Source organism: Capricornis sumatraensis, chromosome 2, assembly GCF_032405125.1.
Source record: "Capricornis sumatraensis isolate serow.1 chromosome 2, serow.2, whole genome shotgun sequence".
NCBI classification, from domain to species: domain Eukaryota; kingdom Metazoa; phylum Chordata; class Mammalia; order Artiodactyla; family Bovidae; genus Capricornis; species Capricornis sumatraensis.
Genome location: NC_091070.1, coordinates 165723751 through 165744549, shown reverse-complemented (window position 1 = coordinate 165744549; position 20799 = coordinate 165723751). Strand labels below are relative to the sequence as shown.

At 37.8% G+C, this 20799-nt stretch overlaps 1 long non-coding RNA gene across 1 annotated transcript in view; it reads right to left on the bottom strand.

Moving 5' to 3' along the window:
- The window catches only part of LOC138072633 (uncharacterized), a 43696-nt gene that overhangs the window by 8276 nt on the left and 14621 nt on the right, over positions 1-20799 (bottom strand). The window lies entirely within an intron of this gene.

Genomic DNA, 20799 nt, shown 5'->3' with positions numbered 1-20799 from the left:
ATGTTAACTTTCATTTTCTCCTCCCTGAGCACCTAGTGAAGACTGTTAATCAGTGTAGCTAAAGTGTCTGAACTGACTTCTTTGGGGTTGTTTTGCAGATTGTTTTCTCTGCTTTTTCTGACCTCATCTCTGTGTGCCATTTGGTTTGGGGGGCTTTGCAATGCAAATCCACAGTGGGAACTTTAAATTCCACCAGTAAGGAAGTCTTGTTCCTTTTCAAAATTCTCAGAAAAAATTGCTGGCTGCCTACTTCGCTTGTTAACTGAGAGAGGAGATGGGTTTTGTCTTTACGTTGGCCCTGCCATTTTTCTTTTCAGTCTGTTCTGTATCTGTGTTCTTTCTCCCACACTGCAGTGAAAGCAAGAAGTGAGCTGATCTCTAGAGTGGAAGTAGCACTTCCTTGTTGGAGACAACAAAAAACAGATCTTCCTCCTGTTGAGGGGTGCCTTGTCATGTTCTATGTAACAACATTAAAAATGCATCTGAAGAAAGGGGCTTGAGATGTGAGTGTGTAACCACTTCATATCCCAAATCACCTAGGGCAGAGAGTCACTGAGGGGGTGCAAGAGAGGAGAGAAGGGCACTGAAATACAAAGAAGCTATGCAGGAATATCAATACCTACTTGCTTCTTAAAGTTCCTTAATGTTTACTGAGCAAAAAATTTACATACACTTTATGACAAGCACACCAGGGGATTAAAGATGACTTAGACATAAAACTATCTTTAATAACTGACAGTCTAAAATAGGCGAAAAATATCATATGTAGTAATAACCTTGGCACTAAGTAGTTAGGGTCATTGATGAGGGAACAAATTGGTGGCAAAAGGATGTGCTGGGAGGGAGGGCAGAGAGAGAGGTGATAGTAAAGGAAGGCTTTCAGGGAGAGGTAGCCTTTTATTTGGCCTCTGAAGGTAAGAACCTGAGTGTGAATAGGGAAGATCTGAGGTTCCAAGTGATTTAGTGCTAAAATGGTCCTTCACAAACAGTAATGTGTAGTTCTGTTCAGTGTATTTTGTATGGAAAGAGGACAGTGGAAAATAACTTTTAAAAGGCAAATTTGAGAGGGAGATTCCATAAAGGAAAGGAACCTCAATTTTATTTTCTAGAGCACATTTTCTTCAATTTTGGGTCTCGTCTATCAGAATCTCCTGGAATTTTTTTTTTTTTTTTTAACAATCATATTCATAGCCCCTGTAATGCACATCCTTATTACTAATTGTAATGCATATCCCAATTACCAGTCACTCCAAGTTGCTATTTTGGATTCTCAATTTTTAAGCATATGAAATTTATTACTATGTCCATGGAAGATTGAGAATAATGGATCTAAGGAACATGGAGCCAGTGAAGATTTTCTTTCATTCAACAGATATTGAACACCTACTAAGTGCTAACTCTGTGCTGGCCATGTAGTCAAAGACGGCACTCACAAAAGAATAACATTTGCAAGCTGCTGCAAATGATGACTCTAAAGGAATGATTGCAGTTCACTAGAACTATTTATAATAGTCAGTTAACTTTGTATGCTTTTTTCACTAGCTTATACTAGAGACTACTGTAGAAAAAACTGATGACCTTAACTAAGCACAGTATTATAAGTTGCAGGTAAAAAAATGCTATAAGTCTTTAAAGAAAGGGCTGTTAGGGAGATTATGGTAGTCAACAAAGGTCTCTGGGGTGCCAGAATTTATTTTGAAATTTCAAATATAGGTAGGTTTGGGCCAGCCATAGAGGCACTAAAGCAGTACCAGGAGGGACAATAACATGAGTGGAGGCAGAGGCATTATGAAATGAGTCTTTCTGAAGATAAGATGTTCATTTTGGTGCTTCTGAGCATCAGACTGAGGCGAGACAAATTGTATGGGAGGATATTGACAACAAAGCAAAATGGTTTCAGACAACTGAAAGCATGGAAGATTTCTAACAAGCAGCACATGCCGAAGGAAACCTTTAAAAGATGTGTGTTAGAGAAGGAAAGGAGAAAACATGGGGAACAGCAGAGCTAATGATATTTGAGGAGGAGAAAGGAGAGTGAATTCAAGGAGTTAAGAGATTTTTGGAAAAATCTGGATCAATATGAATATCAAGTCTAGGGGTAGCATATATAGTCTGGAATGGAAACTTTGTCTATTAGAGTTCTCAATATATATAAGCACTCTAACAGACAATATTTCCAACAATGATTTGGCCAAAGGTTAGAAATATTTTTGTGTAGTTATTATTTATGTTACCTTTAGACTGAAATCAAGGCAAAACATTGAATCATAACACAACAAAGGCATCATTAAAGGAAGTCAAGCTAAGAGATTTCAAGGATGTTGGTGTCTAGTAACCTTATTTAGAGGATATAAGACTGAATCCCATGCCTGGTGATCAAATTATAGATTTTGTGTTATTGTTTGCAGAAAGACCCATCCCCATGAGATATTCAAACATTTGACAGCAACCCTGCCCTTTCCTTGTACACATTAGGACTCATAAAAGGATGGTCACCTTACCACTACATTGGAATTTGTGATGCTTTCCAGAAAGAGATCTTAATACAGAAGCTTGAATCACAATTCAATTAGCATGGAGTTCTGTGTATAAAATAATTTATCTGGACATGAAATATCTTGAAAGCATACATGTCTTCTCCATAAGAGAAATTCAGTGTTGGGTCAGAATTGCTCCAAATTTTAAGTGGTGCTATAAACTGATTGGCTGACAGGGAGTTGGCTGCAGAGCACTCTTCTAAGATGAACTGACTTGCAGCATGGAGTTATTTCATAGTGTCCATTTTAACAGCTGAGAACTCCTGCCAAAGACAACTTTAGCTTCAGTGGAGTTGACATTAAGTTGTTTTGTCTGACAGTAATTAGCCCAAAGATTTTATTGCTTCTTGAGGTTGCTCTTAGCTCCTGATATAAAACATGTCAACACTATAGAAGAGGATAATTTTCTTCCTTTTGGTATGGCAAGTGGGCTTTCATCCAACTCATCTAAAACCAGAATCAAGCTATTTAAATGTAAGTTAAAGAGAAAAGGGGCCACAATATAAGTTGTTTTCCAAACCATTTAGAATTAGAATTTGATTAGTTCAGAAATTCTTTCTTTTCACCCTTCTTCTGACATAATATTGCATTATAGTACGGGAAATCAGACAAGCATACAGATTCAAGGTTCTACAGGGAGATCAATACTTTGGCATGAAGGAAATTCCTGCTTGCTTCTTGTCTGTTGCAGAAGAAGCTGATAGGAAGATGAAAACATGGTGCATGCTCAGTTGCTTCAGTCATGCCCAACTCTTTGCAACTGTATGTACTATAGTCCACCAGGCTCCTCTGTCCATGGGATTCTCCAGGCAAGGATACTAGAGTGGGTTACCATGCCCTTCTCCAGGGGATCTTTCCAACCCAGGGATCCAACTCGCATCTCCTGCATTATAGGTGGATTCATTGCCCATTGAGCCATCTCTGGAAATCATAAAACACGATACACACTGATATTACTCGAAGCATCTGTAATTATAATTAGAAATTGTTGATGACTTTGTCAAATATCTATGGAGTCAAATTCTAATCAAAGAACAATGAATGCTCAGAGAGGTATTATATTATCATAAACTTAGTGAGATGAAGAGTACAGGATGATCAGTAATGTGAACGTGCTTACTACAAGGTCCTGAATCTAAGACATGAGGTTGAGAGTCATGGCCCAGGAGAGGTAGCATTTTAAGAAAATCCAGAAAACTCATGAGTCTATATTTGAGGAAAAAATAAGATTCCTATGTTCAAGGTGGGATAAGCTACATTATGAGTTTATTGTCTAGCCTAAAGGAAGAGGACAGAAGAATTATTTAGGAAAAATAGTCTGAGAAAGACTAGAATTTGCTGAGCAAGAAAAATTTTAGTGTATTTGGAAGTTGATATTCTTATGATAGTTGTTTAGCCTAAACTGACTGACTAAATGTTTACAGTAGGTGGAGTTTCTATACCCAAGAGGAAAATAAATCTGAATTCTACTAGATAAGGGAACGTTAAATAAAAATTGGTAATTTTCAGATTTAGCTCAATTAATTGGGATTTTTCTAATTTCTCTTATAAAATTATGTGAGGAATACCCATGCCAAAATATGTAATTATTGTTAGCCTTGACGATCTCAAAACTTCCCATTGAAATAAAAAAAACACTTTTAAAAAGCAAATTTATTCGGCAGTTTGAATTTAATCAACATCTGTGTGATTTCCTTTGTATTGTAATTAAAATTTTGTTTCATTAATTTTATAATGTCGTTGAACTTCTGGGAAAAGTTTTTTTAGCCTAAAGATAGGCTGATCAATCTACTGCCCACATATTATTGGACTACTACCATTTTATACTTTGTGGCTATATAATAAACAGACAAAAATTTTCCAGTCAGAGTGTGGTAGTATTTTTTTTTTTTTTAATTATATTGTTATCTATGGAATCCTGGAAATCCTTACTTCATTTTTTGTATTTGAATGGAAATATCACTATTAAGGAATTTAAGGGATTTAATATGGAAATGGTCACTTTTTATTCTGCCTGAATTGGAGGTAAGAAGACAATGATTACTAGTCATTAAATAAAGCTAGTTTCTTAATAGAGAGCAATAAAAATGCTCATTCCTAATTTTCTAGCCTTCCACTCACAAAAGACTGCTATTTAATAAAACAAGATTGAAACTGTAAATGGGTTTGAGTAATTTTTTCTTTAATTAACTCTGTAGACCTACAGGGGGCTTTCTTGGTGGCTCGAGCTATAAAGAATCTGCCTGCAATGCAGGAGACCTCATGCAATGTAGGAAACCTAGTTTTGATACCTGAGTCAGGGGGATACCTTGGAGAAGGAAATGGTAACCCACTCCAGTACTCTTGCCTGGGAAATCCCATGAACAGAGAAGCCTGGCGGGCTACAGCCCATGGGACCGCAAGAACTGGACATGACTGAGTAACTAAACCACCACCACCATAAACCTATGGAATAATCCACACTGAGGTTATATTTTAACTGCAAGTGTTCTATCAGTAAGAAATTGGCAGAATTGTTGCCAACACTAGTATTTAGACCACTCATAATTGGCAATAAAAGATACATAATTTAGCAATCTATCAAGTTATCATTTAGCATGACAAGATTCTAATGAGACCTTGCTGCTGCTGCTGCTGCTAAGTCGCTTCAGTCGTGTCCAACTCTGTGTGACCCCATAGACAGCAGCCCACCAGGCTCCGCCGTCCCTGGGATTCTACAGGCAAGAACACTTGGAGTGGGTTGCCATTTCCTTCTCCAATGCATGAAAGTGAAAAGTAAAAGTGAAGTTGCTCATTCATGTCCAACTCTTAGAGACCCCATGGACTGCAGCCTACCAGGCTCCTCCGCCCATGGGATTTTCCAGGCAAGAGTACTGGAGTGGGAAGGAGATGTTACCTAGAAGTAAATAGTTATGATATTGGTCAGATCAAGAGTTAGATCATCCAAATTGCCAATGACCTTATCATAAGATATTAAAATAATTCAAATCACACAGCACTATTTCTAAATATATCCAAAAGTAAAATATTTTCTAATACCCAGTGGTGAGGTTGTAAAGAAATACAAACTCGAAAGAAGTCTAGTGGGTCAACTTATTTGCATTAACTTATCCATCATTTTCCAGATGTCTGCAGATAATTTAATTTTAGATGCAGGGAGTTATGTCCCCAAATTGCTTAAGGAGTAAAAACGAGGGTTAGTGATATCTTCTGTTCTTTGGATCCTGACATTATTTATTTCTCTGATTGTGATCTATGTCCACCTAATGCTCCAATTAGCTGTAATATGAATAGGCTTCCTCCAAAAGCCACTCAGTAAGGTGTAGCTCTGAGAAAGAGTGCTGGTCTGCGGTTGGTCAAAGTAGGGTTGAAAGAGTCTAGAGTCAGCTTGAAACCCTACCACATCTGTAGAAAACAAGTTTGGGAGATATGAGGGCCTGAAAACTTTCCTTCAAGGTAAATTTAATAGTCTTTTATTTTATAGTCTTATTTCCTGCATTGTGCCAGATATTAAGCTATTATTTTTCAGCTTAAAACCCACACTTCCTTATTCTGCTTTATGATGTTGAAATTTGGAAAACTCACATTTTTGTTTGCCAATAGGGTCCCTTAACACTCTATCAAGAAGGGGTGCTGAAAGGGAGATAGCAAAGCTCAAGGAAGAACACTGTCCTTTCTGTCTGCTGCCTTTGCCTGTGTCTATTTCCTACTCATGTTAGTGTCACTCCAGCAGCACTTCTTCACCCTAGTAACAACGGTTGATTTCAGCTTGCAAGTTTTTCCAACATGTGAAGAATCAGAGCAGCAGTAATTGATGTTACTCCCTCATCAGATATTTGGGTTCTAGACCCTTCAGCCCCTAATTCTAAGCTCAGGTATATCAGTACCAGCTAAACCCCTTCCAGAGGCCCATGTTACAGTGCTGTGGAACCTCTATTCTACATTGTAAGTTTTAACAATGTTGATCCCTTTTTTTGTTATCCCAGCTCCATAAATAATGTCAAGTTCCATAAATTGTTAGCTAAGAGACACCTTAGTTTTCCTTTTTTGAATTTTCCTTTTTAATATTGAATTTTTATTTTGAAATATTTTTATTAAAATAAGTGGTATTGTTTTCTTTCTGTGTTTGGAGCCTAGGAATGATATCTAGGTACAGTCATTCAGTTCAGTTGCTCAGTTGTGTCTGACTGTTTGTGACACCATGAACTGAAGCACGCCAGGCTTCCCTGTCCATCACCAAATCCTGGGGATTGCTCAAACTCCTGTCCATTGAGTCAGTGATGCCATCCAACCCTGTCATCCTCTGTCATCCCCTTCTCCTCCCAAATTCAATCTTTCCCAGAATCAGGGTCTTTTCCAATGAGTCAGTTCTTCACATCAGGTCACCAAAGTATTGGAGTTTCAGCTTCAGCATCAGTCCTTCCAATGAATATTCAGGACTGATTTCTGTTAGGATGGACTGGTTGGATCTCCTTGCAGTCCAAGAGAAACTCAAGAGTCTTCTCCAACACCACAGTTCAAATGCATCAATTCTTCAGTGGTCAGCTTTCTTTATAGTCCAACTCTCTTATCCATACATGACCACTGGAAAAACCATAGCTTTGACTAGACAGACCTTTGTTGGCAAAGTAATGTCTCTGCTTTTTCATATGCTATCTAGGTTGGTCATAGCTTTTCTTCTAAGGAGGAAGTGCTTTTTAATATCATGACTACAGTCTCCATTTGCAGTGATTTTGGAGCCCCCCCAAAATAAAGTCTGTCACTGTTTCCCCTGTTACTCCATCTATTTGCCATTAAGTGATGGGACTGGATCCCTTGATCTGAGTTTTCTGAATGTTGAGCTTTAAGTCAACTTTTTCACTCTCCTCTTTCACTTTCATCATGAGGCTCTTCAGTTCTTTACTTTCTGCCATAAGGGTGCTATCATCTTCATATCTGAGGTTATTGATATTTCTCCCAGCAATCTTGATTCCAGTTTGTGCTTCATCCAGCCTGACATTTCACATGATGCATTCTGCATATAAGTTAAATTAGTAGGATGACAAAATACAGCCTTGATATACTCCTTTCTGATTTGGGACCAGTCTGTTGTTCCTTGTCCAGTTCTAACTATTGCTTCTTGATCTTCATACTGATTTATCAGGTGACAGGTAAGGTGGCCTGGTATTGCCATTTCTTGAAGAATTTTCCACAATTTGTTGTGATCCACACAGTAAAAGGCTTTAGCATAGTCAATAAAGCAAAAGTAGATGTACAAGAGTACATTACATTAGTACAGTCATTAGTACAACAAAATGACTTTCCTTTAGAGGTATTGCTGCTGCTGCTAAGTCACTTCAGTCGTGTCCGACTCTGTGCGACCCCATAGACGGCCTCCCACCAGGCTCTCCTGTCCCTGGGATTCTCCAGGCAAGAACACTGGAGTGGGTTCCCATTTCCTTCTCCAGTGCATGAAAGTGAAAAGTTAAAGTGAAGTCTCTCAGTTGTGTCCGACTGTTAGTGACCTCATGGACTGCAGCCTACCTGTTTCTAATAAAAAGCAAACAATGAAGAAATTCAACAAGATAATAAATAGTATGCCAGGGAGTCCTGGTGGGCTGCCATCTATGGGGTCGCACAGAGTCGGACATAACTGAAGTGATTTAGCCACAGCAGCAGCAGCAGAAAGAAAAATAAATAACACTGTAAGATTTTTTAGTCTCCTAGAAAATCACATGCATGCAAGAGACAAACACAAAAGCTGGGTAGATAGATTTTAATCTGAAATTAGTCAGATTTTAATCTGACTGTCACTTATAGGTGAAAGTCACTCAGTCATGTCAGATTCTTTGTGACCCCATGGACTATGCAGTCCGTGGAATCTCCAGGCCAGAATACTGAAGTGGGTAGCTGTTCCCTTCTCTAGAGGATCTTCCCAACCCAGGGATTGAACCCAGGTCTCCCAATTTGTAAGTGTATTCTTTACCAGCTGAGCTACCAGGAAAATCCCTTTTATAATAGTCGTAGACTATTATTAAAAAGATATTTCACAGCATTAAGGGAATGGGAAATAATTTATTCTCATGCTTCCACATCATTGATAAAGGGATCAAATAAGTAAGAAATCTAGCAAAAGAGTGTGTTTATTTTTTTAAACCAGTCTTTGTAAAAAAATCTCAAATTCACCCCCGAGGCAAACCTATAAATTAATCTATGTCAGTTTACTGAAGGAGTAGAAATAATTGAAGAAGTACCACTAAGGAAATAGAAGTTTTAAATCTTGGACAAGATATTACTTACTTCTCAAGATATGTTATGTTAAACAGAATTTATTGACTGGCACACAGAAGGCATTATGCCATATTCTAAATGTGTACTACCTCATTTAAATCTCACTGCAGTTCCATGATGTATTATTATTATTATTCCCATTCTAAACCTAAACTGATGCTTAGCTTAAGTAACTTGCTTATGATCACAGAGCTTGTAAATTTATCAGCAAGAATTTGAACTCCATTCTAACCAGGTTCACATTTTATGCTCTTAACCATTACTACCAAGGCTGTGAGGCAACATTCTCAATTATTTTCTCCTGACAATAGGGTTGGATAACAAGTGAGCTTGTGTGGGCCTCTGTGAGTCACGTGCAGCCAATGAGGGGAGGGGAGGGCAGTGGGCAATTTGTGGTGAGACATGAAAATGGAGGGTGTATATTTTTCTCCAGTAGAAAGAATCAACCCACTATGATTCATCCTTAAATGTACCTCAGAGATTTTTAATTTTTACATGATTTGAAAGTTTGGAGTTCAGTCTTTGGTTGTGGAAAACAGTACCATCCCAGATGGGAATGATACTTGAAATCATAATCTCGTTAGCATTTTCCCAACTGAATTTACAGTCTAAAGATTGAGAAATATTCCTAACAAGCAAACATAGTTTGACTTAAGCTATAAAAAATGATGAAATACTCAGAGACTGTAAAAGCCTTTATTGATATTATTAAATCCTCAACCATCCAGAGGGAGATTTTTCTGAACACAGAGAGGCAGACAAAAGGCAACATTGATTTCCTGCCAGTTTTCACAGGTTTACCACCACAAACATGGCAAATAAAATCAGTGTAACTATATGAACTCTCAAAATAGGAACACAATTATTTCAAAATTTCCAGGCTTTTCCTCTCCATCTTGAATGCTGTTGGAACGTCCAAAAAGTTCAAGATCAATGTTCCTTATTTCATGAAAAGGTAATAAATGTATTACCTCATAGTCTTATGTATGTCTGCATAGTCTTCTTTGTTGATCATATTCTGTTAAGAAATCTGAAAAGCCTGGCCCTCCCAGAACTGCCTTGTGACTCTAGGGAATTAACAAAAACTCACTGGATAACTGGTTTGCAAAAGAAATACATTTTCCTTAGGAACTTGCCACTAAACAGTTATGCAATTTTGGCAAGTTTGACAGCAGTCTCCTTTTAAGCCATAGTTTTCTCATCTGTATCATGAACAGATGATATTAAACTAGTTTTATGACCCTGATCAGGTCTAAGGCTACATAATATATCACAGAACAGCAATAGAATTAACGCCTTAATTCATATAAGACAATGCCAGGTCACCAAATTTTCCAGGTTTCGTTTGTGGTGAGCATAGAAGAGGAAGCTGGCTTTGAGACACAGATCCCCTTTCTGAATGAAAAACAGATTGGATTTCCAAAACTTCCATCTTCTCATTCCCTGTTCTCCAGGGAAAATGGCTGAAAGTGAGCCTAAGGGACATAACTGAAAACAGAAGATGCTGATGGAAACCACAGTGAAAATCTTGTAAAAACGCCGAACATGTCTTAAAAGATAATTTCCAATGTGAAAAGGATACTTGAAGATGATATTACTTTGGGACTGAAGGCAGACTGATTAACAGTATGAACTTTCATAATTTAAATCCTCAACCATATCTGTAAGTGCTCCCTTCATCATAAAAGTAGAAGTATGGGTGCTTGTTGGACCCCACCAGAACTTTACTCTTTACTCAAAATTTCCATGGCTCTTCTCTATAACTTTTTAATGGAATGGACTGACTTTTACAAAAGTAATTGCTGTGCAAATAAAACAAATTATTCATAAGTTGTGAAAATAATGTATATATCAGTCAGAAGTGAACAAGAGAAGTATTGATATACAGATACACATTATATATCTTAGTTGTTTATTTAAATAAACTGCTTCTCAGGTGGAGCAGTGGTAAAGAATCTGCCTGCCAATGCAGGAGATACAAGAGACACAGTTTTGATGCCTGGATCAGGAAGATTCCCTGAAGTAGGAAATGGCAACCCACTCCAGTATCTTGCCTGGAAAATTCCATAGACAGAGGAGCCTGGCGGGCTACAGTCCATAGGGTTGCAAAGAGTTGAACAGTACTGAGCTCACATGCACACATGCACATGTTATTTGTATAGTGTATGGCCATGTATATGGATACACATGTGCCCAAAGGATTTTGTGGCAAGGATTTTACCTTGTACCATTGTGTGAGCTGACTAAGCAGTCTCCATAGTCTTTTCATCACAGCTTTTCTAAAGTTGAATATCCGCAAGGCAGGCAGTAGGAAAGGGAAGATGAATGTAAAGTGGGGGACAGCAAGAACAAGCTAAAGCCCACAAGCGTAGGCTGGCTTGGGATGAATTAAAACACTATCAGTCTTATTGCCTCTTGAGAGTATGGATAACCTGCAGAAGTAGGGACCCTTCATTATGGATCTAAAAACATGTACCTGGCCCAGAAGTTAGGGAACCTATAAAAAAGGCCGAGCAGGCAGATAGGGGTTGAACAAATAGGCATGTGCCATAATATGGCCACTAAATAACTTCTACCTCCCAGATCTCCCACAAGAATCTTTCTTATATCCTGCCTTAACCAGAAACAGGAAAGGGGCTTTTGGAAAGTGAAGTTCAGCCTGATCAAGGTGATATATTACAAAATCTCTACAATGTACTACTAAGATACTTCTTGATGATAGAATACACCCTTAAATGGAATTATGCCTTATTGTGTGTCAAGCTCTGTGCTAACCAGTTGCTGTCCATGATTTCATTTCACCAAACGAGTTAAGTATTTTTACCTCTATTTTAAAGATGAGGAAATTGAGCATCAGGGATAATAGGAACAATCTGAAGTCACACATAAAATAGCTTCATATTTTTTTGAGATATAGTCCTAAATACTTACTATTGCTACTTCAAATGTTATATTTGTATATAAACATAAACAAATGTACATACTTTGAATAACATAATCCAATTACTACAAATATATAGAAATTCAATTGACTCTTATAATTTGACCATTGTATTTTGTGATCTTGCTATCTTTTGTCTTTGATGCTTGTAATTTATCTGTAGATATTTTTGGCTTTCTACACATAAAGTGGCATCATCTTCAACAAATAACATTTTATTTCTTTTTTTTATCTTAAGTTTTCATTTAGTTTTCTATCATGCTGAACAAATGTGTCTATCTCTAATCTCTAATTGGTTGGCAGCTTTTTCATAAGTGAATGTTAATGAGATACTATTTATATAACTAGTGGGATAGTTTGGTCATAATTTATTAGATTTATAAATGTATCATTCTTACTATAAACACATTTTTTATTCTGAAATAAATCCAACTTGCTTACACTGTATATGAGTGTTTTGATACTTTGTTAAATTTGGTTTTCTAAATTTTTAATTTTAGGTTTTTGAAAAATATTTTGCTTTGTTTTTTAGCATCCATTATTTTTTAGCATTTAGTTTTCCATTCTATTTCTAGGCTCTCGGGGTTTATTCCAACTAGTTTAATGTGCAAAATTTAAGGATGACGTTTAGAGTTACTTAAATTTGCTTTATTTAAATATTTACAATATCTTCACTCACTAATTCTTGTAAGTTCTTTTTTCTGAAATCATTTTCTATGTATCTGAAATGTATGCTCTGTAATTGTCTTTGGTGTGGGACTGTTGTTAAGCTCTCTTTTCCATTTGTAAATGTCCTTATTTCTTCATCAGTCTTTAAATGCACTGTCACTGGGCATAATATTCTCAGGTGACATTTATTTTTCATTATCCCATATCCCAACATTGTCATTATATGTTAAGTCTAATTTCTGTTCTATCTTTCATTTGTTTCCTTCAAAAATCTTCTCTTTTAGTTTGTGTTATAGAGTGCCTCTGTGTTAAATAAGAGGAGAATTCTTTTCATTCATCAGGCTTGAGAGTTTAGGACTTTCTGAATCTGAGGACTGGTTTATTTCAACAATTCTGCTGTTTTAGCCTCTTTCTTGTCTAACTTCTCTTTCATATTGTTGCTAATTTCCATCTCAGGGCTGTGTTTCTGATAATTTACTCAAATTTATTTTCTAGTTCCCTGTCTCTTCAGCTCTGTTTATTTTGCCACTTCATCCATCTACAGAGTTTTTTATTTCAACTCTGTTGCTGCTCATTCTAGAAACTCTATTTGGTTCTTTTGATTAGTCTGTTTTCCTTGTTGATGTCTTAACTTATCTTTTAAAACCTATTAAAACCTATTTGTTGTGTATTCTGTATTTGACGACTTCAATATCTTCAGTCGTTGACAGTTTGATTCTGATTCTGTTACACATTGGTTTCTCTGAAGGCAGAGGCTGAGGTTGAGTTTGAGGTGTGAAATATTTATGAAGGGTCACTTCCTGTGAAAAGCAGGGAGAAGGAGTCAAACTGTAGTGCAGACTCCACACGAAACATCAGCCTACGTGATGAGGGACTGAGAGCAGATACTGTCCATGGGAATCATCCTGGGAAGAAATGGTTGAGCCTTCACACCCTCACCAGAGGCAAGCTGCCTCAGGAAGGACGTGGCTTTGAACAAGGCTACTCTCTGAGGCTGAAATAAATCCTGAAGATGCTGTCCACTTCCAGTCTTGCAGGTGGGCAGCACAATCTTTCTTCAAGGGAGTTCTAGTCATCTTCATGTCGATTACAGTTATGTTTGGCCGTTCTCACTTGTGTTGCCTAATTTGCTTTCACTGCTTTCAAGCACTCTTTCACTGCTTCCACTCTTTCCCCATCTATTTGCCATGAAGTGATGGGACTGGATGCCATAATCTTCATTTTTGAATGCTGAGTTTTAATACAATATGGCAAAAACCACACCACCACCTTATGCTACTTTTTAAAAAGTGCTTATTTATTTATTCGGTTGGGGCTTCCCTGGTAACTCAGTGGGTAAACAACTTGCCCACTCTTCAGGAGATTCGAGTTTGATGCCTGTGTTGGGAAGATCCCCTGAAGAAGGAAATGGCAAATCACTCCAGTATCCTTGCTTGGAAAATCCCACAGACAAAGGAGCTTGATGGGTTGCAGTCCACAGGTTTGCAAAGAGTCGGGTGTGACTTACTGACTATTTATTTGATTGTGTCAGGTCTTAGTTGTGGCATGCAGGATCTTTAGTTGTGATATGTGGGATCTAGTTCCTTAACTAGGGATCAAACCCAGGTCCCCTGCATTGGGAGTGCAGAGCCTTAACCATTGGACCACCAGGGAAGTCCTGGCTTATGCTACTTTTATTAGTATTAAATAGGACTAACTGCACAGTCATTCCCAAGATCTGGAGTGTGTGTGTGTGTATATATATATATATAAACTATATATGTATAGTTAATTAACAATGTTATTTAAGTTTTAGGTGCACACTATAATGATTCACAGCCTTTAATGGTTATACTCCATTTATAGTGATTACAAAATATTGACTATATTCCCTGTGGTCCATAGTATATCCTTGTAGTTTATTCATTTTATACATAGTAGTCATGCCTTTTATTAGCCTACCACTATCTTTCCCCTCCCTCTTCCCTGGCCCTATTGGTAATCATTAGTTTTATTTTTTCTGTACTTGTGAGTCTATTTCATTTTTGTTTTAAGCACTGGTTTATTTTAGTTGTTAGATTTTACATATAAGTGATATTAAAGAGTATTTGTCTTTCTCTGACATTTTACTAAGCATAATACCTTCCAAGTTTACCCATGTTATTACTAATGGCAACATTTCATTTTTTATTGATGCATAATATTTCATTTTACATATAATATATACATATATATATACACTAGATCTAATTCAATTGTCTATTGATGGATAGTTAGGTTGAATCCATATCTTGGCTATTGTTAAGTAATCCTGCTATAAGCATTGGAATCCACATCTTTCTGAATTAGAGTTTTCATTTTCTTCAGATATATATCCAGGAGTGGAATTGCTAGATCATATAGCAATGATCATATTGCTAAATCATATCATTGCTTCCCTGGTAGCTCAGCAGGTGAAGAATCTGCCTGCAATGCAGGAGACCCTGGTTCAATTCCTGGGTTGGAACGATCCCCTGGAGAAGGGATAGACTACTCACTTCAGTGTTCTTGGGCTTCCCTGGTGCCTCAGATGGTAAAGAATCCACCTGCAATGCAGAAGACCTGGGTTTGATCCCTGGGTTGGGAAGATCCCCTGGAGGAGGGCATGGCAACCCACTCCAGTATTCTTGCCTGGAGAATCCCCATGGTCCATGGGGTCGCCAAGAGTTGGACACGACTGAGCTACTAAGCACATAGTAGTTCTATTTTTAGTTTCTTCATGAACCTTTATACTCTTTTTCAGAGTGGCTGAATGAATTTGTATTCCCACCAAAAGTGCACACTGTTCTTTTGGCTCCACATCCTCGCCTACATTTATTATTTGTGGTTTAGAGCTTATATGTTGCATTGCAAGCTAGGTATTAGCCAAACTTGAGTATTGCTAACTCCGCTGAACAGAATAGCTGTTCTCAAATATTATCCAAAGGAAGAGATAATAGTAAATGAATTTCAAATATAGCTCACTCAGTGTCTGTCTGCAGAATGACATCACTTGAGAGTTTGCTTCAGTCCTGTTCCTCAATTGGCCTACAATCATATCTATGAGGTCTGCAGATCCTGGGTTGTCCTTGTCCATATCCTTGCCTTCCCATCCTAACACTATTGACTGTTATTCCCCTTTGCACTGAGTTCAAAGGCAGTAGCATTTGCTACCAAAAAAAAAAAATTCAGAATTTCTTCTGTCCTTATAAATTGGAAATGGACTGAAGACTCAGATTTTAACTTATTATCTCGCTGGCTGATTTCTCATTAGGTTTTCCTTATTTTCAGAAAGTGACTGTATATAATCCAGTAGGTGGACTCGACTATTATCATGGTTGGTAGTAGCGTATTATATTAATTCCAAGAACAGTTTCCTGATCCTAGATATGAAGATAAACAAGAGCTCACTTGTTGGTCTAAGGTTATGGCAGGGCCATCAGGGGCATGCTGCTAAATTTTATGCGGGATATGTTTACTTTTGAGCCATCACTTAACCTCTGCTTTGGTTTTTCTAGTGTAAAATGGGGTTTTGAAGAGGTTATACAATTAATATTTCTAAAGTATTCTTAAAATGAAAAATGCTATGCAGGTGTTAATTATCTTGTCATGTTATTATTGTCATTTAAGTAATACATTTTAGAAAACAACATCATGCCATTTTTAGAGCCTAGTGAGCTGTTTTCCAAAAACAGCAAGCATGTTAGTACAGTACAGATTTCAGCATTTATAAAATATCTCCTTTTTAATCTCTAGAAGTAGTCAGATCTATACATATTGTAGGCTTACATTATGTTACAAGGAAAAAAAATGCAAGACCAATAAGATGTGCAGACCTAAAAAGCAAAACACATCAGCTGTGTGGATGCACATGTGTGTGCCATGCTGACCGAGAGAGAAGGGCTGAAGGGAGATTATCTTAATGAAGGAAACAGGTCAGCAATCCTCAGTTAATTTTGACAAACTTTGTTCCTTTTGCCAAGTCTCTTCCTCAGGGGCCTAATAGGAAGAGAACTTCAGATGGCGTTACTGGTTAGGGCAGGCAATGAAGACACCACACAGGAAGGTAAAACCGTGGAGTACTGACAGCTCATGGGTCAAGTAAAGAAACAATTCCTGTGCAGAACTCTCGTATTAGGGCTCCCAGCAAAACAGAATCCACTGATTCAACAGAATCAACCAATCAATCACAATCAATTAGCAGTGAGAGAGAGGGAGAGAGAGAGGGAGAGAGAGAGGGAGAGAGAGGTTGTTTTATTATAGGAATTGGCTGACATATTTTGGAGGCCAAGAAATCCAACAGTGGGTCCACCTGCCTTCTGCAAGCTGGAGAACTAGAAAAGCCAGTGTGCCCTTTGGGCCAGGTCCAAAGGCCTAGGGACCAGGAGTGCAGATGCCAGAGGGCAAAAGAAGATGCCTTCAAGCCAAAGAGCAAATTCCTTCTTCCTCTTCCCTTCCCTTCCCTTCCCTTCCCTTCCCTTCCCTTCCTCTTCCCTTTCCCAATCCATGCCCTCAATGGATTGAATGATCCTCACCTACACTGGTAAGGGTAGTCTTTACTTAGTCTCCAGATTCAAATACTAATCTTTTCCAGAGATACCTCACAGACATACCTCACAGAAATAGTATTTCACTGTTCCTTATTTAGGCATCCCTTAGGCCAGACAAGCCGACACAAAAAATTAACCATCGCCCAATGTTTAGACATTCCAAAAAGTAGTCCACACTAGGGGGAGTCATGGATTGTCTATGTCAACAGAGAAGAAACATCCTTTCATTTAAGAAGAAATGCCTCTTCCTAAAATTCTTAAGGTTGTCAGAGGTAGATTATGGAAGAGACATTGAAGAGTTTGCTAGACATTTCTTATCAGAAGGGTGTAGATTTGTGTAGATGAAGATTTGCACAGATTCAGATTGATGTGCAAATACTTCTGGAGTGTCATCAGAGCCAAATATAGAACCTAATACTCTTGTTTAATCTTCTGCCTAGCAGAATTTCTGTCTTTTCTGTCCTGTATTACACTGATGTGAACCATACATTTTGATTCCTGAGATTCTACTCTAAGCTTCAAATCACGTTGCTTATTCTTATGGAAAAATAAAAGATTGTATGATATGAACCCTGGCCACAAGAGCCTTACTGTCTAGAAGTGGAGATGAAATACATGTATAAATAATTGTGTGATTAAAATGTTTGGTTTTAAAAACTTCCATTATCAGGTAGCTTTAGTTCTGTAATAAATCACACTCAAACATAGTGACTTAAAAACAGTGTGAATGCCTACTATATTGCTTCAGACATGTCTGACTCTTTGCAACCCTATGGACTGTAGCCTGCCAGTCTCCTCTATCCATGGGATTCTTCAGGCAGGATTGCCATGCTCTCCTACAGGGGATCTTCTCAATCCAGGGATCCAACCCACATCCTTTTATGTCTCCTGCATTGGCAAGCTGGTTCTTTACCACTAGCACCACCTAGGAAAGCCCGGCTTAAAACAGTGAAGTGAAGTGAATTGAAGTGAAGTGGCTCAGTCACGCCCCACTCTTTATGACCCCATGGACAGTAGCCTGCACCAAGCTCCTCCATCCATGGGATTTTCTAGGCAAGAGTACTGGAGTGGGTTGCCATTTCCTTCTCCAAGGAATCTTCCTGACCCAGGGATCGAACCCAGGTCTCCCACATTCTAGACAGACGCTTTACTGTCTGAGCCACCAGGGAAGTCCAATTATACAAATACTTAAAATTTCAGGAATTGACAATTGAGGGCTAGGTTCAGCTGTTCTAGATTAAGGATAGTTCATGCATCTGTGGTTTGCTTTAGCCAAAGACCTCAGTTCTTATCCACAAGATGTCTTATCTTCTAGATGGCTAGCTCAGGCTTTTTCAAATAAATAGAGAGCTAAAGTGTTCCAAGGGGAAAAAAGGCAAGAAAACTCCAGTGTTCAGCACTTTACAAGCTTCTCCTGGTATCACATTTGTTAATGTGCTATTATTGGTCTACACAAGTTAAATGGCCAATCAGATTCATTTATTAGTGGAAGGAACTGCAATTACTAGGGCATAAAAGTAGGTATGGAAGGAATTACAGACTATTTTTACAGTTTACCAAGACTGAGGAATAAAAATAGACATTCCTTAGAATGTTGGATGTCATTCCTAAGAACATTCCCCAACAAGAACACAGTTGCATAAATTAATGTAAAATCCAGTTCCTGTTCTTGATATACCCTTTCTCTTGAGATTCTGAGAACTTTCCAAAAAGTTTAGTCATTGTGCAAAGATCATTTCTTGCTGCTATATGCAACATGTTTGCTGGGTTTAGAACTGAGTTGTACCTTGTTGAGGTTAGGGTGTCTCTATAATCCCTTCCAGAAAGAGCTATCCTCCAGTAACACTGAACACCTGTAGTTATAACTGTAAGGTGTAGTTCCAGACGAGGCAAGGAAGAAAGGAAGATGACCTCAACGGAGACAGGTTACCTTTATTCAGGCAAGGAGGGGCAACAGTCGGTTTAACGACCAGGCTGTGCACGTGCGGGATCAGCGAGGCTTCATACTTTAAGGGAGGTTTTGCAGAAGTGATACGGGAAGATTTGGTCAGGTGGATGAACAGGGGTGGGGAGTCCCAGGCCAGGGGTGGAGGGTCCCGGGCTGATGCAATATCCCTGGAGTATCGGGGTGGGACTTAAAGTTCAGTTCTGTCATCCTCAAAGTCAGGTGGTTCAGCAAGGGCCCTTGAGGTCGTTATCTTCTTTTGTAGGTGTGAGGACTCCTTCAATAACAATCTCGACGCCCTGAGTTTCTTTGATTTCCACGGCTTGACAATTGAGTTAAGTCTTTGCAAGGTAGATGGGATTGAACTGCTTGTCCTGGTTGTTGCTTGTCTTTACTGAAAAACTTCTTTAAGTTGCAAGGTAAAGAGAAACCAGTCTATGTTACCTTGGAAAAGGATGTTTAGACCTAAGTGTCCGAAAATGTACTTCCAACATAGTATCTTTCTATGTTTACATACACATTTGCATTTACCAAAAAGAAAACCTCCTTTCTCACAGATTCAGAACTACCATGACATTTTTAACAGTATAACTTCTAGATAAAGCTCAGGTACTCCTTAATGGTTTTATCTTAAGTGCCATGTTATTCTGACATTTTTTAGACCTAGATCAGGGTTATCCTGGGTCATCCCAGTAGGTTTTTATAACTTTGAATACAGAGAAGATTAAGTGATATTAATCACTCTTTTCTGAATTTCCATGTGATTCCAATGCCTTCTTTCAGGTGCCCTTCCCAACAGTTTCATTTTCCAATCTCTCTCTGTATATTTTATATATACATATATATATATATTAATACCTTTTCCAGCCACAAAACCAATGCTACAAAAGCAGAGTGGGTTAAGTTTAGAAGAGTTCACAGTAGAGATCATTGTTCAGGATAGAAATAGATTACTCAAGACTGGATAAACTAGGAAAGATTTTATAAAAAATTGTTATTTCATTTGTTTTCAACTTGGAGAATCTGTAATCTTTGTTATTATGAAGAGAGAAAAAGGGCATTCCTTAGATGGATAAAAGTGGTACAAAGGTTCGATTACTGGAAGTTCAACCTGTTAGGGCAGAAGAAAGTTCTGTAATATATTGGAATATAGGGTCCTTAAATGGAAAAACATACAGGTGACCACTATTGAAATATTGTATTGATAAAGATCTTTTAGTAATTTGAATGGTAGAATAAGAAGTTTAACTTTTTGAAATATGAACTTGAAAATAGCTTGAAGAATGCACTGGACAAAGGCTACAGGTAGTATGAAATTGAGTTTTGGAAAAGCTATCAAGATAATCCAAGCAAAAAATTTTTATCTCCCTTATTTGTTATATGGAAATAATGATTCCTTTTTTAGTTACCTCGAGGGTTGAATAAGATATTTCACTTCTAGCACTGAACACTGTGCTTGGCACTTAAAAGAAGGGCTGTGATAATAACAAATTGTTACTTTAGGCTTCAAATTACCCTAAACAGAAGGTATATCTTGTTTTTGAAAAGGTGGTTATAAATTTCTTAAAGGGAAACTCTTCCTATGGCCTTAAAAATACTCTTTCTTTTGATCCTTTATATCTGACACAATTTAAAGTTCTTAGAAAACACTAGCTGCATGAAAATATACAACCACGTATCATGCAGTTGTTTTTGGCAGACGTGTCTTTAATTTGATGCACTCAGATTATGCAGATTATAAACCTCATATACTTCAAATGTTTAAATCTTATTGCTTTTCTCTATTACAAAGATTTTCTAAACTCTTCTGTATTGTTGCAATTGCCTCACAAATGGAGAAATAGTCAGAAGGAGCATTTTATCTGCCTCATTCCAGTGCCAAACCAAGTT